The following is a 24,651-nucleotide window of genomic DNA, read 5'->3' as shown; positions in this document are numbered from 1 at the left end:
TTATTCAGCCACAGTAGGGGTGACTCCAGTGACACCCCTAAACAGTTCAGCTCCATTGGACCGGAGTCGTTCAGTTACCAACCTATAGCCCCCAAATCTAGAATGGGGTCCAGCGACTTTCTCCAAAACTCTCAACATGGCTTGGGACAATGTGTCATCCCCAGCCGAGCGACTTTGAGACCCGGTATCAAAAGTAGGTGTAGTCAGAGTCTCGCTTGTATCCAGATTTGTCATACTGCCCAAAGAGGAAGACTCAGCTTGAGTCCCCCTAGGCGCCTGCCGCACCCACGAATACCATAAGTCTTTCCATAAGCTTTAATCTCTATCTAACTCAGTATAGTTTCAGACAATTCTAACTATAGTATTTCTAAGTTTAAAAGTACTTATAGGATCGGCGTCGGAGAAAATAATACTGATACCACTAAATATAACACCTCAAACTCGACCCAGACATTATGACTGACTCTAGAAATGTTACAAAAAAGGGTTTTAAAACAAAACTTTCATGTTAAAACTTCTCAAATTAATTGTTCTAAAAGAGTCTATGTTTTCAGAAAAACTTATTATTATTCTCTTTAATGAAACCGTCATTTATTGCCCTTTTAAGTAAAACATAAATTTGTTGGGGAAGTTTATAAGTCGTTGTAGTTGAAAATCGAGCTTGTGTTTTCAAAAACATTTGTTTAAGTAAAATCATTGTTTGCCAAACATTGCAATTTAAAAATCTAAATGCATCCAAAATCAAAATTATAAACAACAGCCTAGAGAGTCCCAAAATTACAAAACTTTCAAAGGAAATCCCAAAAATTAAATAATTTAATAATTAAAAATAGTTTCCAAACTAGTAGTAACTGCTGAGCCTCTTTCGCACCGACCCGCCTATGCTTGAGGATTACTTAAGCAGAACAGTCAAACAGATGTGAGTTTTCAAAAACTCAGTGTGTAACTAAACAAATTCATACATACACATAAACTTGTATTTCTCAAAATATCAAAACAGAAGCGGACATAAGTCCTTAATAGAATCAGATCATATAATAATTGAATTATCAAAAACATATAGATATGCAAAAGTCTTACCCCCATCCTTTACACACCATCTCTGACCATCTCAAAACACCATGTGGGGTATAAAACACCGACCCATCCCAACACACCATATAGTGTCTTTACGATACTTATCAGAATAGTTTGTAGCCAAGCTGCTAGTATATCGGCAAAATGTCGCCTTATAGAATACTTCCTCTGCATCTACAAATCCCACCCCATATATAGATACAGAATACAAATATACAGATATAACAGAGTTAACATGACCCGCATGCTCGTATATAGATATCATACATGTTTATACAAAACAGTCAAACATACATAACTATTTTCCTAACTCAAATTAGTCTATCAAAATATCAAACCCTACGGTAGGCCCACAGTCAATCAGAATGAAGTATGTGACCATACGGAAAATTTTAAAGTTTTAGGCCCATATGCTCGTGTGGACCCACATGCCTTTGTGGTCCATACACCCAAAATGGCATAGCCCATGTGACCCACACAGCCAAATACTCACACGTCACACGGCCATGTGTCTCACATGACTAGGCACACACCCGTGTGGTGTTGACTCACCACTTTTTCGGCTTTTGCAGAACCTCATTTTCTCGTGTTTTCGTTACACACCTGGGTCATTTTTTATGTGAAAGTAGTCTCGATAACTCTGAAACATAAAACAACATTTCAACGACCAATTTCAGTAAAAATATTATGAAACTCAAACAGAAACTATCCAAAACAAAGCCTCGAATAATATCCAATCGTATTCACACACTTATTGTCGACGAACAAAAAACCACTATCATGGATTAGGCCTTTGTAGCGAAATCCTCTACTTCACAGTCTTCTCCTATACAACACACTCACAGAGATTAATCTCCCTAACTACAACACCAACACGCCTATTCAAAAGGAACAAAAACCAAACGAAACAAACTTACAGACTTACCAAGATGAACGACGAACAACCGAAACACCGAACCCCAACGGTTAAAACAATCGATTGGTTGAATAGAATAGAGAGAAAGCAAAGAAAAAAAATAGCAGAGAACAGATGGGAAAAGAGAAAAAAGAAAAAAAGGTCAAAATGCTAGAAAAAAAGGGATTTTTTGGAAAAAAATTAAAATAATAAATATTAAAATTAAAACACCCAAAATCCCAACTCCACTAACCAACCTATCCCACTAAAACCGACATCAGATTCTCATCCAACAACTTTAGAGTTTCAATCCCACCGAACCTCTACTACCTAATTGACACACTCAAGAAAGTAAAAATAATGTCCTTTGCTCACATGGGGATTCAAACATAAGACCCTAAGGCAAGCTAACACCTCACCACTTGAACCAACAGGCTCATTCTGGATATGAGTTCACTAAAAATATAACAGAAGCCCACTCAAAAGGGACAAGGCTAGGATACAAAATAACAGAATTTTCCAAATATGGGACTTGAACCTAAGACCTCAAACACACACCTAGAACACTTAGCCATTAAAGCAGACACTCATTTATATCAAAATTCACAAAAATAAAATTAAATAATTTAGGACGTTAAATTAAAACTTAAAGAAAACAACGAGATAACAAGTGCAACAAAATTGTATTCGAATGCAAATATTTGGAATGAAAATAGATTTTCTAACCCTAGGATGAAACAAAAAAGAAGACGGATGGTTAGGAGGTTTCAAAATAAGAAAACTAAAACAAAAGAAGCTTAAAAAGAGGGCTTTCTACAAAATAATTCGAACCGATCGTGACTTGAAACGGGTTTTCTTCAAAACTCGACATAGATGTTGCAACATTCATACCTTGGTGTAGTGACATTGAAAGTAGATTGCTAGCAGAGTTGCGACTCTATGAGCTTGGTGTTACGATACTAACCTTGATTTTGGCCTTATTTCTTTGACTTTCAAACTGTCGTTGATGTCGTGACATACCCTTCCAATGTCACGACAAGGGTAAGGTCCTACGGTGACACCGCAAAGACAGTAAGGTCCTACATCGCGACATCTTAAAAGAGGTCTAATGTGTAAGACCATAGCTTGACTATAACAACTAGGGTAGTCTATCGGCATAATAAACAAGGGGAAGTCCACTAGGACTTTAAACATGGGGAATATTGTGTAGGACCATAGCTTGACTATGGCAACATAAAAAGTCCATTGGGATAGTAAACATGGGGTAGTCCACCGGGACAATAAACATGAGGAAGTCCTTCAGGGTGTTAAACATAAGGAATATTGTTTAAGACTATAACTCAGCTATAGAAACATAGAGAGTCTACTGGGATAGTAAACACAAAGTAGTTTATCAAGACATTAAATATTAGATTTTAGGTGTAATACTGTAGCTCAGCTATGGAAATCAACATAGTCCTTTAGGACATTCACATGGGACCACACTGTGTGAGACCATAGTTCGACCATGGCATCAGGTACAGACCGTCAAAAAGTGATGAACTGAAAAGCTGACAGGACAAGGTGTTAGAGATCAAGATACAACATGTAAGAATAAGGAAAAATCGGAAGAAAAGTTTTATGTGGTAGGTAAACCTCTTAAACATGATTTACGGTGTTAAGTTATGGAGAATTCGCAGGTAATCCTAAAACAGAGGATATAATTGATGATCGAGTGGAACCTAAGGGTCCACGGATAAAGGTCAGCCAGAGGCGGTTAAATCCTTTGAAGCCCATATGGAGGTTAAGTCACTAAGGCTTACAAAAGAAGGAGGTTACTAGGGAATAACTTGGGACGGGTAATCCATCGAAAGCAACGGAGATTAAGTATCTGAAACTCGAGGAAGTAAATGGAAGACAACCAATGATAGATATTGGAATTTGTATCCAAGGTTGAGAGTATTAATCAAACATGGGAAGAGAAAAGAAGAGAATTTATTCTCTTTTTACCTTAGCATCTAATCGGAAGATGGATTCCCCCAATAACCATCTCTACAAAAATATCGCCATGAGATATTTGAGCTTTCAGAAGTATACATACCATATGAATGAACTCTTTCACTTGAAATAATTAATGGTGATCCATGGGGTAGTGCCCAATCAATCAAAGCTAGAACATTGTCTATATTTAGCAAACCAGAACGATTTGTTATGTTAAAGTTCAACAATTCTTCATCTACTACAAAAGTTAATTGGCATTGTTTTTTACCCTGATGAGGTTTTACACTCAGGTTTGGCATTAAATGTTTTGAGATACGATGGTATTATCGTCTCGTAGAATGTGCTACCATTACAAGTTTTATTAAGATTAGATGTACCAAAGAGTGTATTGCCAGTACAACTTGATTCACACCCAACAATTCTAGACTTAATTCCTTCAATTAAAGCTTTATTGTTACAACCTGCACCTATGAATTTGTTTCATCCCGAATACAAGAAATGGTTACCTGTTAAATTCGCCGTTTAGTTTTTGGTTTTTTTTCCTGCCTAAATAGTTGTCTAAAATCACTAGACTGTTCACAAAAAGGTACTCTCAACCATCACTAGGATCATAAGAAAAAGTGAAGACGTCCATATTTTTTTTTTCAAAATTGTTGGAGGGATTGAAGATAGACCTTGAACCATGAATCCAAGAAACAATTGGGTCCAATTCCAAAAGGGTAAGGAACTCTAACATTTTCACAACTGCCTTTACACCTATCTTTTGCTTCAGAAATAACTGTAGAAGTAGTTGCAAATGTTAATGCTAATTCTTTGGAGATAATTAGAAAAAGCTAGAAAATGAAACTTGAAGCGATTCTCACAACCATTTTTTCTCCTTTAGGTCTTATTTTTATCATTTAACTATATTTTATAGGGAAACCAAATGAAGAAAAATGGATGTTTTTCTTAAAAAGAATAATGTCAACTTTATTTTTCTCTTTATATATATATATATATATATTATTTTACTGAGTTGATGCCACAAGTTAACTAACACCAACTCAATTAATAAATTACTTAAAAGTCCTCTTTTGATAAAGAATTTAATATCTATATAAAATTATATAAAATGTTTTACTAAATTTTTATCACAAGTCAACTCGATCTCGATTCAATTAGAAAATTACTTAAAAAACCCTTTCAATAAAAAATTAATATTAATATAATAATATTTTCATCTTTTACTATTTTTATAATAATTGATTAAATAAAATAACTAAAAATATTATGTATACGGATTGAACTAAGTCTAAAAATATTTAACCATGCAAATTTTACTATTTCACTTATAACTCATTTTTTATATAAACATAATTGTAACACCCCTTGCCGAGTTCGGTCGTCGGACATGAGGTATAGAAGGTTACCACACGAAACTCATATAACATTTACATACATTAAACATACGTGGTGAACCATGTTACAGACTAATAGATGGCGGAATGCTCCAGCGGATCATTCAACTGTGCATAGAATTTAGATGGCTAAACTGCAGATCATTCCATATACACCACTATTACAAGAATTAAGACGGACATCAAATTGAAATGATTCCTGCGAATACCTAAAAATGAAGGATTGTTCCGCGGATGCTCCAACTATGGTAGGTCCCGCGAAACTCAAGATGTAGAAAATAACATGTTTGAACTTCGTTTTTATTCTCATACTTTACGAAAATTCAAAGTTTAACAAGTGTGTTTAAAAATAACCAAACGACTATATACATGTCACCTAGACCAACTCAAATAAATTAGGAGTCTACCACAATTTCTGGTAGATAGTGTGAACTTCATGTTGGTTTAGTTTACGCCCTCTAAACGTTCAAAATCTACAAGATAAAAGCAATCTAGGCGTAAGTATTTAGAATATTTAGTAAACTCATACAAATTCGATAGTTTAGTTACCTTGCATAATAACTATATGATAATTTAATACGCAAGCACAATTTACCTATCCACCAACACAATTCGCCAACATGATAAGTGCATATATTTCATTACATACAGTATATCGAGTAAGAAATATGATACAATGACACTTTTCATGTCAAATTCAATCGCATACCTTTCATTAATGTGGACTTCAATTATAATAATTACTTAATTCATTTCTCTTTATTTCTTAACTTGCCAATTTCACATTTCATATGTTTCATATTACTCAATGAGCATCGTAAGAGAACTCAAAACACAAGTATGCTTCACATCAAAGGCTAATTCAAGCTAATCACATATAGAGATGTCAGGTTACCCATTCGGGTTAAACCTCTATTGACATAATGAAAGCTTGGCTAGGGCTGTATAAACATGTAAGGTTACCAGTCCAAGCTAAATCTTTAAAATGACATCATATTACCAGTCCAAGCTAAATCTGTGCCACATGTATCTTCAAGTCTGCAACAAATGTTGGATCTTAGAATCATCAAGAAATAACCTATAACCATGTGTATGAGCCTTTTACTAAGTTCATCGGGACACTTTCATTTTGTAATTCCATTCACATTCCTTCGTAACACAATACAACATCTCTACTCTATAACTTTAACAAACTGAACCTAAATTACCAAATCTTCAATTATACAGTTTAAAAACAAAAAAAGAAAGAAAGAAAGTTTAATAATTTTCATTTGTATGAACTTACCTGGCGAAAGAAAACTTGACTCAATAAAGTCTACTAAGCAACTTTTCCTTTCCTGCGATCTTGACAGATCCAAATCTTGATCTATAACGTAATTTCAATTCAAATTTTGTTAACCAACATCATTCATCAGGTTATAAACACATAAGTCAGTTCATTTCCATCACTCTAGCTTCCCTCAAACCCAACATTTAAATAGTCAAGCCCTTTTATAGCAATGTTTATATAAATCTTAAGCTTATTTTGAAATGTCTCAATTTTAGTTGTTATTTGAAACTAACAAATTCTAATTTTACCAATTAATCTTTCTTCATAACTTTTAATATAATCTAAACATTTAACACCACAATTTCAAGCATTCAGCAATGGTAATCTCAAGAAATCTTGAACAGTTTTGGAAAAAAACACCACTATTAGCTAAATTGAAGCATGACAAATTCAAAAACACCAAATTCAAGCAAAACAGACTTGAATTAGCTAACCATGCAAGCACACAAAACTTGGCCAAGTTTTCCTAGCTTAACAAAGAAGAAAACTGGTAATGGAGAAAGAAAAGAAAAATGAACTGCTTCCTTCCATCCGCTAAGCTACGGTATATGTGTGTGTGTGTGTGTGTGTGTGTGTGTGTGTGTTTGTGTGTCTAATCTAATTATTAATTAAGATTTGCATGATTACAAGTAAGTTAAAACCAACACCTGTGTGGCCATTAACTACGAAAATGGCTAAATTATCTACTCAGTTCCCAATCGATTATCATATTACCACTAGCGAAAAAAATCCATAGTGGATCACATTTATAATTTCTTTCTTATACTAAAATAGATTATTCAATTGATCAAATTAACAAACTTGGATTTCATATAACACTATAATAGGCTAATATATAGTAAATATTAATACTTACTCCATCATTGATAAACGAGGTTCTGAAACCACCACTTTTAGTACCACTGAAAACGAGTTGTTACAATAATTTTAATATGTTGTTCTTTCACCCACATTTCGAGTGTCAAAATGTAATATTTATAAAAAAAATGTTTTATATTTATATATTAATACTTAAATTCTAATGATATCTCTAGTATATATAGTACTTTTATTTTTATTTACTTAAAATTTAACCTTTTACTTTTCAAATTTCATTTTCAGTTCATTGGGTGACTATTTTGTTGAATTCATTTAAAATTAGCCATAGTAAAATATTTATCTCTCAATTTTTACAATTTTTATTAATTTTCTTTTCTTTTCTTTTTTTTTCTTTAATTGGTCCACAACTTTTTATTTTTTATCAAATCAAACCAATTTCATTTACAATTTAATGGAATCATTGGAAATTGCATCAAATGTAGATATGATAGTGCATATGTAATTCATAGCTAGCGTGATATTTTTTATTTTATATACTATATTAACAAATAATTTTAAAAATATTAAAATTTTATGATAATATATAATTTTTTAAATTATGAAGAGTAATAACTTTTCAAAATTATATATAAGTAAAAGGTACATAAAATTCGGTCTATCTACTATCGAATCACATACTATTCAAAATCTTTGGAAACTTTTCCCATTAACTCTCCACAATTAATATACATATGTGTATATATATATATATATATATAGGTATATTTGGTGTTGGATTTGCTTTTAACTCTGTTCAAAAGTACATGGAAATGCCAAATTTTTAAAGAATGTTATATAATTTAATTAAGTTAAAATTTGTACTTATATCATTGTAAAAATGAAAATCAATTTTTTAATTAATGGATAAATGAAGCGATTGTGGAAGTTATAATTTGACATATTATGTAAATAAAAATTTAAACAACAGAAAGTATTTACCATAAATATTATTTTAAAAAATACTAAAATGTAGAAAACTTGAAACAAAAAACAACTCTTTTAATAAAACTATATGTTCTTAAAAATTGTTAGAGTTGTGTGATCTGAATCTTATTAAAAAAATAAAATACAGTGGGAAAATAAGAGAATCTATGTACGGGTTATGCTGCACAAGTAGAATCCGTATAGGACTACACTTCTTCTATTTAACATTGATTAGAATAAGGTTTTTTAACCTTTAAATTGATGTAGTCGAAACTCCTTTTGTATAATTCATTTTTCAACATTAATGAAATTCTCCTCCTCTACCCATAATTTTTCTCAAAAGAGTTTTCACGTAAAATCTGTGTGTTCTTATTATTTTTTTTTTGAGATCGTTTTATTCTACCATTATCGATGTTTATTTTCACAAAAATACGAGAGAGGAACAAATCTATGACTGTTTTGAAAACTATTAATTGATGATTTTGGAAAAAGTAACAATAAATAAGCAATTGAAATTTATCATATAACTTATTTAATTAATTTTAAATTTTAATCAAACAACAATTACTAAATTATATTCAAGAAAAAGCAAATTTTTTTTCTGAAATAACGATAAATCGATCCTAATTACAAACTTTTGAGGGATCCCATACGTAAATTAACCAAATTAAATGTGGTTAGTAACGTTGCTCCTGCGTTCTTTTTTTGGATTTTTGATATGTTCTTGATACTTACGTTTTCGATTTTTAATCTAAGTTTGAGTTTATTTTGATATTTTATTTTATAATTTTTGGAGATTATTTAGTAATATTTAAAAAATTATATTTTTTAAATTCTAATAAATAAAGGTAATTGATAATTTTTATATAATATTTTTTTTTAAAATACTTTTATTTAGATTGCGTTTCATGTGTCAAAATATAAGTTTATTTTCAAACGTCTAGAATTCTAAGTCAATTTTGCGACTTAAACAAACTTTACGATCCTCTTTCGCACTCATCTATATCATTTGGTATACAGAAGAGAGTGGAAGGATGGAACAAGATCATAAGTTGTCCAAGTTGTTGATTTGACTTAAGGCTCTAGACATTCGGAAAGAAACTTGGATTTTGACACAACCTGAAATGCAATCGAATCCAAGTCAGATAAAACAATTAAAATAAATAACTAAGATAAAAAAAATAGAACAATAAATCAAATATTAGAAAATTAAAGAAAAAAATAAAGAAGATATATGAAAAATATTGAACATGGCATTTATATAGACTAGTTAAATAAATCTAAATAAAACTCTTAAATATATTACAACTCTAATTAGCCAATACAAGAAGTAGTTTTAAATTAAATTTTTTAGACATAAAACTCCTAAATAACTTAAAATATTTAATAATTAGAAAAAAATAGAAAAAATAAAATAATAAGAACTGATAAATACAATATTGAGCTCATATATAATAAAAATTAAGCTTAAAACCCAAATTCAAATTCCTTGTCTAGAAATTCTACTCGCACAGTCTTCACTAAAATAATCGTAACTTGAGTTCCCAAACTTGAAATCAAGTGATTTAAAGTGTGTTTCGAAACTAAGAGATAGATCTTCGAATGCTATGAAGACATCTTAATCCATAAATGTCTGGACCTCATACAAATATTTGTTGCAAGTCAACTAATCTTTTCAATTTGAAAATTGACAGTTTGGTTGGACCTTAAGGCAGTGTAAGTCCATTACATCCATGAGTCTGAAATTGAGCCTTAAAACTTGTATCAGAGAGCATTTACTCAAACACCATGTGTATATTGTTTTTTGTGGCTTTTGTATTCGATTCGTGCTTCTTTGTCTTTCGAGTTGGCTTCCACTTTATTTTGGTGTCTTATAGAATTTCCATTAAGAATTCTCATCTTTTAAGATTTTGGTTGACTTATGCGGATTTAAGAAAAGAAAAGAAAAATCAGTCGCATGGTTTGCGAGACAAATTCTAGCCCTGTGACATATGTACTTCATACATTTTGGAATTCAGTCCCCTTTTATTTTCAATAATTTAATCTTTCTATTTTTAAATTTAAAATCTATTTTCAAATTATATATAATGATGTAATATTTTAATAAAAATTAATGCTATTAATTGTATTAAAAATTAAAATACAGAGATCAAATCTAAAATTTAAGCATAATAGAAATTATTTATAATTAAAATAACACGAGTTATATAAAAAGAACAGCATAATAAACATCCATATGAATGGAAGAAATTACTTTGTACCTTCCTTTAAATAGAGAAAAAAAAGAATAGCATAATAAAGTTATCAATGAAGGAAGATTGGTTGCACCTTGTAGAGGATATGACAAGACATTTATACAATTCTACCTCCGATGTTAAGGTTGGAATATGAACACCGGAAATGTGCTTGACTTTGTTTTTCAATATGTTCTGTTTGCACTTACTGCTTGGGTGGAAAGTAATTTAGTTTTGCAAAATTAATTATTTTGACTCCAATGTTGAATATATTTTTAAAATTATTCTGATTTTAACTGAAAATATATATTATTTATAATTGTAATCATATATATAATATCTAAAACCAAAGCGTAATAAAAATTAAATATGTCCCATATTTACAGCATATGAATAGTTTTAAATTAAGACATGTGTCTTATATTCAATTATTAGACTTAATTTAAATCAAATTTCAAAATATTTCATATAAGTAATACAATATTTTATATTTATTTGTTTATACTTTTAAGCGATTTACTCTTAATATTTATGTTAAATTATTTATTAAATTTTATTATTTTAATTTAATATTTTAATATATTTATTTTTGGACAATGATCAACCCAGAAGTAGAGTAATTGGGTTTATAAATTTCTTGGCATAAAGTATTTAACTTTTAAAATAAGATCTCTTTAAGCTGCAAGTTGAATTCTTGTTTAAGATCTTATAAAAAGAAAAAAATTCATCAATTGGATGTATATTAAATTTCTTATTCTAATGGAAATCTACTTTATAATGAAAACATTTATACCAGTTATATATATATAATTTGTATTGATTGAAATTAAACTAGTGGTTCCTTTTCTATGGAACAAATATTTCTAGAGAAAAAAACTTGAATTTATTGAAGAAGAAGTGGAATCCCAAGGGAAAGGTAAATCCAATTTTAAATGGACAATCTCTTCCTGGTTGTGATGATGATCAACATTTGAATCCTTTAGCAATGGCAGAATCTGGTCTAACTGAATTGCAACCTCTTTCATTGTTGGTCGCTTCTTTCCACTCAAGCTCAAGCATCGGTATGCAACTTTAGCTACCATCATTAACTCATCATCTTTTGCTTGCCCAACTACTCGAGCATCAACAATTTCCATCACTCGATTTTCTTCCATTGAAGAAATGAAATATGTGGCCAAACTTCTACCTTCTTTTTCCCTTTCTAGAGAAAAAATTGGCTTTTCACCGGTTAGTAACTCCACAAGTACAACTCCAAAGCTGTAGACATCACTTTTTTTTGTGAATTGACTTGATTGGAAATATTCCGGGTCTAAGTACCCGAATGTACCATGCACATGCGTGGTCAAGTGAGTTTGATCAATAGAAATCGATCTTGATGTTCCAAAATCTAAAACCTTTGCCTTGAACTTTTCATCTAACAAGATATTTGAGGACTTGATATCTCGATGATAAATCGGAATGGAGGCAGAAGAGTGTAAATACCAAAAGGCTTCGGCCGTTTCTTTGGCAATTCTTAGTCATGTTTCCCATGGTAATGGGAACTCCTCACTTTTGTCATGTAGATATTGGAAAAGTGTACCATTAGAAATGAACTCATAAACCAGTAATGGAACCTCAGTTTCCAAGCAACATCCTAATAGTTTGACCACATTTCTATGATTAACTTTAGAAAGGATAACAACTTCATTAACGAAGTGTTCGACTTCCTCTACAACCATTGCTATGGACTTTTTTACTGCTACGATCCTTTCATCAGCTAACATTCCTTTGTAAACAGTGCCTTGCCCACCTTGCCCAAGTACTCTATTATTGTTGAAATTATTTGTAACACCCCCAAACCCGACCTAGACGCTATGGCCAAATCTGGCGGCGTCACATGTGAGTACTTGTTAGAAAACCTTAGCAAGTCAAAAATCGTCTAATTTTTTATCTTTACTTAAGTCGTGAAATCCCTAATCCAGATATTAAGTGAAAATATTTCATTAACGCGGAAGCTATAACATCATTTAGTCATAAATCAAATAATTTAACAATTTAAATTCCCAAAATGAACCCAAGAATAGTTCGTGGCCAAAACCATATTAATCCCAAAACATATATTTAAATAAGGCAGACAAAATAAAATGTTACTTAAAAATCTGTAAATGTCTACCAGTGGTCACCATTGAGCCCTTCGTCACATCGATCCATCTACTGCTGAGGATTACCTGACAAATAAAATAAACAAAGAGTTGAGTTTTCGCAAACACAGTGTATACATCCTCGCAAATAGCATGCCTACAAACAGATAGCAGAATACAGTTAATCGGCCTTAGCCATACAGATATCGCATGCATAACAAATCAGATATCAGAAAACATGCCTACCAACCCTGCACACCATCTCCGTCCAACCCAATACACTATGTGAGGATAGAATCGACCCACCCGAACCCTACACACCAAGTATGGGGATTTAATTAACCCATCTAGCCTTACACACCATAAGGTACCGCATCGTAGCACATGTCCTAGGTATGCAGCTTAGCTGTCAGATAACAAGCTAATCGCCTTTCAGACTTCTTTCTCTTCACAACAATCCCAACCCAATGCAATGCATCATAATTATCATGGCATGCTATTATGCAGATAGTAGACTATATCAAAATCATGTCAGAGCAGATATACCGAATCAGACAGATACACATGCTTATATTAACGTACTTTTCAGTAACCAACTGGAGTAAAGGGAACTAAGTACCGCTTACCGCCCCTACAGTCAGGTTACTGTCGACTTAGGTGACCCGTGCAACCTTACACAACATTTCAAAAAAATTGGGCTCCCACGCCCATGTGCCTTACCCATGTGGGCCACACGCCCCTGTGGGTCCAAATTGGCCCTACCCGTATGGATCACACGGCCTGGCCCAGATTCCCACAAGTCCATATGGTTCACCCGTGTGGGCCCACATGACCCATTTTCCTGAGCCCGTGCCTCGCACACGACCTACAAGCCATCACACGACCATGTCCGTCGTACCTGTGTGGCACACGCAAGGTCTAGTTCGTTGAACACACGATCGTGTATCGCCATACGGCCTTCACACGGGCAATCCATACGTCCGTGTAGCTTCGATAATTTTGGTTTTGGCTTTTGTCAAAACCCATTTTCTTTACAATCGAGGTACACACCTGGTTCCGATTGAAGCCTAACGCAATCCCGAGCACTCCAGAACCTTCAACGAATGACGGTGATTATTCGTTGTTTAGAACCCCGATTATTGATCCACAAAACCTTGGTAATCCCCGAATTCATACCAAAACTAATCAAAAAGGAAAGAAAATGGAGGAGAAGGATAAAAGAACCAAAATTTTGGCAGTACAAAAAGGGGATTTTCAGTAAAAAAAAATGTGGAGAAGGAAAAATAGAAGAGTAAAACGACAGAGAGAGTTCTTTTTGGGGAAAACTTCACAGAAGGGTTTGATAAACCCTACCTTTTCAGTGTTTTAAACCCAGTCAAACGTCCACACGGCTTATCAATAAAATAATGCCACACCCACGAGTCGAACTCAGGATCTCAGACATAATCCCTTGCCACTTACCACTAGACCAACAGGCCCATTCTGTTAAGTTTTTACCAATAAATTCTTATAAGTCCGTTAACTAAAGCCCAGGCTTAATTCTTATAGAACCAAAATTTTAGCCCAAGTTAAGGCTCGAACTTGGGACCTCCCAACCACACCTTAAAGCACACAACTTGTTAAACCACATATATATGTACCAGAAAGAATCAAAACAAAAGTTTCGATATTGCCATGCTCAACAACAACAAAAGTCGAAATTATAGAAATTTGGGGCGTTACAACTCTTCCCCCCTAAAAGAAAATTCATCATCGAATTTTACCTGATCAGAAAAGGTGAGGACACTGCTGTCGCATCGAATCCTCTGGCTCCCAAGTAGCTTCCTCAGTGCAATAATTTCCTCACAGCACCTTCACCAAGGGAATAGACTTCTTACATAAGACCTTAACGTTGCGATCTAGAATCTGTATAGGCTCCTCCTTGAATGTCAGATCTGGTCTAATCTCAATCTCCTCCACGGGCACAATGTGAGTAGGATCGGAGTGGTAGCGTCTCAACATTGAGACATAGAACACGTCATGTATATGATCCAACTCTGGAGGTAGCTCTAACTGATATGCGATTGGCCCCGCTCGCTTCAGAATCTGGTACAGCCCAATAAACCGAGGGCTCAGCTTACCCTTGTGACCGAACCTCAGAACCTTTTTCCATGGCAAGACCCTAAGGGAAACCATGTCCCCCACAAAATACTCGATGTCTCTTCTCTTCAGATTAGTATAGGACTTCTGTCTATCAGCAGCCGCTTTCAGTCTCTCACGAATCAAACAGACTTTATCCTCAGTCTCTGAAATTAACTCCGGACCCAGAACACGTCGCTCACCCAACTCAGTCTAGCACAAAGGAGTGCGACACTTACGACCATAAAGTGCCTCATACGGCGCCATCTGTATACTAGACTGATAATTGTTATTGTAAGTGAACTCTACCAAGGGCAAGTACTCCTCCCAACTACCCCGAAAATCCATAACACACCCTCTTAACATATCCTCTAGTACTTGAATCACCCTCTCCGACTGACCATCTGTCTGAGAATGAAATGCAATACTGAAGTCAAGATGAGAACCCAAAGCTTAATGAAGTTTCTGCCAAAATCGAGACGTAAAACGAGGATCCCTATCAGAAATGATCTAGATAAGTACCCTATGCAGCCTCACTATCTCAGAATTGTATAGTTTGGCCAACTTCTGTAGAGAGAAGTCTGTCCTAACAGGAATGAAATATGTAGTCTTGGTCAATCGGTCTACAATAACCCAAGCAGAGCCTTTCTTAGTGGGTGTTAGGGGTAACCCACTAACGAAGTCTATCATTACACACTCCCATTTCCACATTAGTATCTTAACTGGCTACAACAACCCCGAAGGCAACTGATGCTCAGCCTTAACCTGCTGACAAGTCAGACAGCGAGTAACGAAATCGTCACCTCATGCCTCAACCCTTGCCACTAGTACAACTCTCGAAGATCTTTTTACATCTTATTCCCACCAGGATGTATAGCGTACGGACTACCATGCGATTCCCTCAAAATCGACAGTCGCAAGTCCTCATAATTAGGTACATAGATCCTACCTCAGAAACACAGTACCCCATCACTGTTAATCCCAAAATCACTAGTAGTCCCGACGAAATTGCAACTGAAGAGACTCATCTCCTAACTGCTTATCCTTAATCTGAACCAGCTACACCGGTCTAACCTGCAACTCAGCTACGAGACTGCCGTCGTAAAAAAGGCTCAATCGAGCGCACATCGCTCTCAGATCGGTCATAGCCCTACAGCTTAATACATCGGCCACTACATTAGCCTCACCCGGGTGATACTCAATACTGTAGTCGTAGTCCTTGAGTAGCTCAACCCACCAACACTGCCTAAGATTTAACTCCTTCTGAATGAGGAGATACTTGAGGCTCTTGTGATCAGTGTAGCTGGTACACTTCTCTCCATACAGATAATACCTCCAAATCTTCAATGCAAAGACCACTGCAGCTAACTCCAAATCATGCGTCGGATAATTAGCCTCGTGAGTCTTAAGCTGTCGAGATGCATAGGCAACTACCTTACCGTCTTACATCAAGACGCAACCCAACTCATATGTGATGCATCATTGTAAACCACGAAGTTCTTATCAAGCTTAAGCTGTATCAGAATTGGAGCCTGAGTCAAAACTTTCTTGAGCTTCACGAATTTCTCCTGCTGCGCGTTAGTCCAAACAAAAAGAACGCCTTTGTGCAACAACTTAGTTAACGGTACTGCGATAAATGAGAACTCCTCTACGAAACGTCAATAATATCCTACCAGTCCTAAAAAACTACGAATCTCCGACACACTCTTCGGCTGTTTCCAATCCATCACAGCCTCAATCTTACGAGAATATGCTCGAATCCCCTCAGCAGAAACCACATGCCCTGAAAAGGTTACCTTCCTAAGCCAGAACTCACACTTCGTGAACTTTGCATACAACTGTTTCTCATGAAGGATCTGCAGAACCACTCTTAAATGCTCATCATGCTCGTCCTCAGACTTAGAATGCACCAAAATGTCATCGACGAACACCACCACAAACTGATCCAAGTAGGGCTGAAACACGCAGTTCATCAAGTCCATAAATGTCGCTGGTGCATTAGTTAACCCAAAGGGCATAACTAAGAACTCGTAATGCCTATAACGAGTCCTAAATGCCGTCTTATGCACATCAACCTCTTTAGCCCTCAACTGATGATAACCTTCAGATCGATTTTAAAAAATACTGAAGCCCCTCTGAACTGATCGAATAAGTCGTCTATCCTCAGAAGAGGATACTTATTCTGAAACGTCAACTTGTTCAATTGGTGGTAGTCGATACACATCCTCATTGTACCGTCCTTCTTCTTTATGAACAAAATAGGTGCTCCCCACGGAGACACACTGGGTTGAATAAACCAACGATCTAACAGCTTCTGATTTGAGCCTTCAGTTCCGCCAGCTCCTTCGGTGCCATTCAGTAAGGGGCGATAGACATCGGAGCTGTACCAAGAATCAACTCAATCCCAAATTCTACCTCACGACTAGGAGGTAATTCTGGTAGTTTCTCTGGAAAAACATCTAGAAAGTCCTTCACAGCACGGATGTCCTTAGCCAATAAGTCCACGAGTCAGAAACACTGATGTAGGCCAAAAATGCCTCACATCCTTTCCTCACTAGCTTCTCTGCTACCAACATAGATGCCATATTACTCAGATATTTCCGTCGTTCTCCAATCACGACTATCTCCCTATCCCCTTCGGTCTTTAGAACCACCCTCTTCTTAGCACAATCCAGACTTACACGATGCTTCACCAACCAGTCCATACCCAGGATTAAGTCAAACTCCCTAAACAGAAGTTCCATTAGATCAGTCAGAAATATCGTTCCTTGGACTTCCAACGGAACGTATCTGAACAGTTTACTAACCCTAACGGACTACCCCAAAGGACTCACCACTGAAATCTCACTAGAAGCGCTTTCATACGGTATTCTCAAAGTCTCAGACACAGAACATGAAACGTAGCAATGTGTAGAGCCTATGTCTATCAGTGCAACATAAGGTATATTAAGGATTAAAAACGTACCCATGATGGCATTCGGAGCATCTCCATCCTCACGACGACATGCAGCATAGACAAGCGCAGGCTGTCTCGCCTCAGCCAACCCAGCACCTTGACCCGGTGTTCTTTGTCCTTGGCCCATACCGTTACCACCTCTAGCCCGGCCTCGGCCCCTAGATGGCTACTGAACTACCATCGACGACTGTGCAGTCTTAGTAGCCGTAACTTGCATCTGATTAGTCCTTAACGGACAGTCCTTAACACGATGTTCAGAAGATCCACATCTAAGACAAGCTCCAGTAGACCTCCAACACTCGTCTGGATGGCGTCTATTTCAAGGCTAAAAAATCGCCACCCCAGCAGGTGCAACAGTAGATCCAACTCTTACGGGCCCATCAGATCTAGCCTTTTTCCTAGGCTTCACCCTAGCATTTGAAGACTCTATATCCCTTTTAGCCTTCCCTCTGTCACGGTTCTGGCGCTCAGCGCGCTTAACCTCCTCGACTATCTTGGCCTTCTCGACCAACACGGCAAACTCATGCTCCCTCTGCGGAGTTATCGGGACCCTCAAGTTATCCCTAAGGCCATCCTCAAAACGAACACAACGTTTATACTCAGTCGCCACCATCAGCATCAGAAAGTCGGCTTCATACTCAGCTACCGAACGGGCTCCCTGAGTAAGATTCAAAAACTCACGCCTCCTAGCGTCGATATAACTGGACCCCATATATTTGCTCTGGAAAGCCGTCTTAAACAAATCCCACGTCAGACTGTCAGGCTGAGTGCTATCCCTAACCTTCAACCACCACTGATATACTTTATCGTCAAGCAACGAAACAGCCCCCTTGAGCTTCTGCTCGGCAGTAAAATCCAGATCATCCATAATGCGCTCCGTGGCCTTCACCTAGTACTCAGCCACATTAGGAGCAACTCCAGCGATGCCCCTGAATACCTCAGCCCCATTGGACCGAAGTCGTTCCGTAATCGACCCACGACCTCCAGATCTAGCATTAGCCCCAGCAACCCTCTCCAAGATTCGCAGCATAGCCTGGGAGAATGCATCTTCCCCAGCTGCACGATCTTGAGACTCAACACCAGTCTCAGTAACAGGTGACACTGGCGTCTCTCTAGTGTCCAGATTAGGGATCGTATCAGATGCAAAGGAATCAACTCAAATCCCTCTACAGCTTCTACCTCGGCCTCTAGTACCCCGTCCATAAGTACTACGTGTGCTCATCATAATTATCAAGTTAATCTGTATTTAGAAGTTTTATGCACATTAGTTTACAGTTTCGATAATTATTATCAAATATTTTATGCAAAATAGTATTAGAGTTTTAGGGTCAGTTATCGCGAGTAGTAAATTAACTACGATTTTCAGTTTACACTACCTAAAGTGTTTCATAACACACAAAGTATTTCAGATAGATACAAACAAACTTTTCAGTATAAGCATGCTCTCAAACAATACATATCAGAGTTTCAAAGAACTTACAGGATCAGTGCTGGAGGCTTGGTGTACCACATACTTATTATCAAAATATTTCAAATCGTTTCACAAATCATTTTCTTTAAACCAAATTTTGAAACCCAAAATTCACAATCAAGTTTTGAACCCCCAAACCTGGCCTAGATGCTATGGCCGAATCTGACGGTATCACATGTTAGTGCTTTTTAGAAAACCTTAGCAAGTCAAAAATCGTCCAATTTGTTATCTTTACATAAGTCGTGAAATCCCTAATCCAAATATTAAGTGAAAATATTTCATTAACACAGAAGCTATACCATCATTTAGTCATAAATCAAATAATTTAACAATTTAAATTCTCAAAATGAACCCAAGAATAGTTCGTAACCAAAACCATATTAATCCCAAAACATATATTTAAATAAGGCAGACAAAATAAAATGTTACTTAAAAATCTATAAATGTCTACCAGTGGTCACCATCGAGCCCTCCGTCACACCGATCCATTTTTTGCTGAGGATTACTTGACAAACAAAATAAACAAAGGGGTGAGTTTTTGCAAACTCAGTGTGTACATCCCCGCAAACAGCATGCATACAAATAGATAGTAGAATACAATTAATCAGCCTTAGCCATATAGATATCGCATGCATAACAGATCAGATATCAGAAAACATGCCCACCAACCCTGCACACCATCTCCGTCTAACCCAATACACCGTGTGGGGATAGAATTGACCCATCCAACCCTACACACTAAGTATGGGGATTTAATCAACCCATCCAGCCCTACACACCATAAGGTACTGCATCGCAGCACATGTCATAAGTATGCAGCTTAGCTTCCAAATAACAAGCTAATCGCCTTTCAGACTTCCTTCTCTTCACAACAATCCCAACCTAATGCAATCATCATAATTATCATGGCACGCTATTATGCAGATAGCAGACCATATCAACACCATGTCAGAGCAGATATACAGAATCAGACAGATACACATGCTTATGTTAATATACTTTTTAGTAACCAACCAGAGTAAAGGAGACTAAGTACCGCTTACCGTCCCTACAGTCAGGTCACAGTCGACTTAGGCGACCCGTGCAACCTTACAGAACATTTCAATGAAATTGGGCTCACACGCCTGTGTGCCCTGTCCATGTGGACCCACACACCCGTGTAGGTCACACAGCTTAAATTGGCCCTGCTCGTGTGGATTACACAGCCTGGCCCAGATTTCCACACGCCCGTGTGGCCCATATGGCCTATTTGCTTGAGCCTGTGCCTCCTACACGGCCTACAAGCCATTACATACCTGTGTCCGTCGTGCTCGTGTGGTACCACCATAGTCTAGCTCATCGAACACACGGTCGTGTATCACCATACGGCCTCCATACGAGCTGTCCACACGCCCGTGTGGCATCGACAGTTTCAATTTCGGCTTTTATCGAAACTTATTTTCTGTGCAATCGAGGTACACACCTGGTTCTGATTGAAGCCTAACGCAATCCTGAGCACTCCAGAACCTTAAACGAATAATGGCAATTATTCGCTGTTTAAAACCCCGATTAGTGATCCACAAAACCTTGATAATCTCGAAATTTGTGCCAAAACTAATCAAAGGAAAGAAAACGAAGGAGAAGGATAAAAGAACCAAAATTTTGGCAGTACAAGAAAGGGATTTTCGGCAAAAAAGTAAACAAAGAAAAAATGTGGAGAAGGAAAAATAGAAGAGTAAAACGGCAGAGATAGTTCTTTTTGGGGAAAACTTCACAGAAGAATCTGATAAACCCTACATTTTCAGTGTTTTAAACCCAGTCAAACATCTACACGGCTTATCAGTAAAATAATGCCACACCCACGACTCGAACTCGGGATCTTAGGCATAATCCCTTGCCACTTAACCACTAGACCAGCAAGCCCATTCTGTTAAGTTTTTACCAATAAATTCTTATAAACTCGTTAACCAAAACCCAGGCTTAATTCTTATAAAAACCAAAATTTTAGCACAAAGCTCGAACTTGAGACCTCCCAAACACATCCCAAAGCACACAACCTCTTAAACCACATATATATGTACTAGAAAGAATCAAAACAAAGTTTTGATATTTCCATACTCAACAACCACAAAAGCCAAAATTATAGAAATTTAGGGCGTTACATTATTTGTTGCTTTATCCAACTCCTTGGAGGTAAATATCTTGGTTTTCTCCAAACTACCTTCGTGTGAATACATTTGTTATTGTAACAACCATCCATCGTTTCGTTTAAAGAACTTTTTCTTGAGCTTCACTTTCCTCATTTTCTTTAAAAGCTTGTATAACCACCATCCACCCATAACTAAGAAAAAAAACTCCATAGCCTACACCAAGACCTATATATCGGGAATGTGGTCATGTTAATAACCTTTCTGTGTGTGCAAGTGGGTGGGTGGGTGGGTGGGTGGGTGGGTGTGGGTGTTAATAACTTTAAATTATGACGAGTGACAAAGAGAGAGGGAAAGGAAGGGAAAAGAAGTTAATTACCTAAATCAATAGTCCAAGTTTTACTTCCTTCACATCAATAAAACCCTGGTACATTTACACAGGTTGCATCCCCACAAGATATCTTGTGACGTTCTTCCTGACATTCATCAATATCTAAATAATATTTCCATTATTAAAACAAATTTAAGAAACAATCAGTTAATCAAACATGGGAAGATAAGAGAATTTATTCTTTTTTTACCTTGGCATCCAATAGGAAGATACGGATTCCCTCTATAACCATCTCTACAAAAATATCGCCGTGAGATGTTTGAGCTTTCAGAAGTATACCTACCATATGAATATATTCTTTCTCTTGAAAAAATTGATGTTGATCCATTAGGTAGTACGCAATCAATCAAAGCTGGAACATTATCCATATTCAGCAAATCAGAAGGGTTTGTTATATTGAAGTTCAACCATTCTTCATCTACAACAAAGGCTAACTTGCATCCTTGTGGCCCTGATGAGTTTTTGCTCTCAAAGCTGGCGTTGAATGTTTGCAGATACGATGTTATAATAGTCTCGCAGCATGTACTACCATTACAAGTTTTATTAGGATTAGAGATACCAAAGTGTATATTGCCATTACAAGTTGAATCACATCCAACAATTCTAGGCTTAATTCCTGTAATTAAAGCTTTGTTGTTGCAACCTACAGCTATGAATTTGTTCTTCACTGAATAAAAGAAAGGGCTACTTGTTAAATTCACCGTTTGGTTGTTGGTTTCTATTTTTCTGCCTGAACAATTGTCTAGAATCACTAGACTCTTCACACGAAGGTACTGAACGCAGCCATCGTTAGGACCATAAGAAAAATTGAAGACTTCCATATTTATTTTTTTCAAAATTGTTGGAGGGGTTGAAGATTCATTGCAAGAGACCTCAAACCATAAATTCAAGAAACAATTGGGTCAATTCCAAAAGGGTAGGGAATGCTAACATTTCCATAGCTGCCTTTGCACCTATCTTTTGCTCCAGAAATAGTTGTAGAAGTAGTTGCTAATGCTAATGCTATGTTGATAATTAGCAAAAGCAAGAAAGTGAAACTTGAAGCAATTATCACAACCATTTTTGCTTCTTTTGGTCCTATTTTTATCATTTAACCCTACTTTATAGGGAAAACAAATGAATAACAAAGAATGTTTCTTTGCACTTTCCTAAGTTAATCACCTTGACTGACTTAAAAGTATTGAAATGTCAACTTTATTTTTTCTCTTTTTATGTATATATTGTTTTATTGAGTTGATACTACAAGTTAATCAACACCAACCTCATTAAGAAATTACTTGTTCTCTTTAATAAAGAATTTAATATCTATATAAACTTATATAAAATGTTTTATTGAAACTGGTATCACAAGTCAAATCGACACCGACTTAGTTAAAAAATTACTTTTTTTTTAAAGAAACAAGGCTTGAGATTAAATAGACAAAAATAGGAACCAGTACAAAATAAAAAACAAAATAGAAAAAAAGGAAAACCAAAGCCAAAATATAAGCCCAGAATAAAACAGCATCAAAAATAAAAGCAAGATCAACATTCGAAACCTTAAAACGAGCTATCATCCAAACCCTCCAGAAAGAAAAGCATATTCTGAAGGGATGCCACCACTGACGAAATGAGAAGAGTAATTCCAACGAGCACAGAAGACTAGAAAACCAGCTACCACATCTAAGAAGCGAGGAAACAACAAAATAGACCCTGTGCTCCAACAAAGAAGACCAAAATCCAACCCAATCTTATGAAACCCACGAACCCGTGAAGCTCCCTCACCTCCCAAACCTCCTCGAAACAGATCTCTGTAATGACTCATTAGCTTCCGCACATATCCAATCAGAAAGCATCCCTGTTATGGTACACTGTCGTGAAAGAAAGAGAAGCTCCGCACATACCTGGTAAACAAAATCTCCATCTATGAGATGCGCAGATACCAACAGATACGCCACCTAATTTGTAATGCGAGGAACATACACAATGTGACACCCATGAAGTCGCACAACCATGGCATTGATGTCGTTGATGTAAGGACCTAAAACCGATGCATCAAGCTGAGGAGAGAGGAGTTTGTGGATCACCGTCAAAGAATCGCCTTAAAAAATGATCAACTGGAACCCTAGTCTCAGAACTAGTCAAACTGCATGGTAGCAAGCCAGGGCCTCTGCAGTGAATGGCGAAGGTACATGTATACTGAGTACTGATTAGGAACCTAACACTAGACCTAAATGATCTCAAATAAAAATACCCGCATAGGAAATGTTTTTAGATGCACGAAAAGCAGTGTCAAAGTTTACCTTAACATAGGTTGCATCTTGAGGCCACCACTGCTCGACACCGAATAGGCGACCAGGTAACCTCTCATTTACTGCATCTAATTCTAATAGGTAGCCTAAATTCGGCGTATAATGACATGCATTTGGATAACATAATTATTATGAACCTGTTTATCATGTCAAATGAACCACAACGCACATCACTAGTAGACACTATGAAAAGAAACAATAGCCAATATTGTGAAGAGGCATTTGATACTTCATGTAACAGCCTATTTTTAGTGAAATCAAGACAGTGGTTTTGTGACCACAAACATGAACCAAAAAGATAAATTATTTTAAAATTATTGCATGATTAGTGATATGATAGGAAGATTATATGAAAATTTTGAAAAGAAAATTTTATTGATTATGTGTTTAAATAGAGAAAGGACTAAAATGCATAAAATGTAAAATTTGAATTCTATTAGCTATAAGGATTAAATAGTTATGGTATTTAAAACTTGAGGTCCT

The 24,651-nt window shown here is 36.0% G+C and overlaps 1 pseudogene; it reads right to left on the bottom strand.

Annotated features, from left to right (window-relative positions):
• On the bottom strand, positions 1-22,698 carry LOC108471323 (wall-associated receptor kinase-like 22; annotated as a pseudogene).
• Between the last annotated feature and the right edge of the window lie 1,953 nt (positions 22,699-24,651).

Source organism: Gossypium arboreum, chromosome 11 (genome assembly GCF_025698485.1).
Source record: "Gossypium arboreum isolate Shixiya-1 chromosome 11, ASM2569848v2, whole genome shotgun sequence".
NCBI lineage: Eukaryota > Viridiplantae > Streptophyta > Magnoliopsida > Malvales > Malvaceae > Gossypium > Gossypium arboreum.
This window is presented reverse-complemented; position numbering and strand designations above follow the sequence as displayed.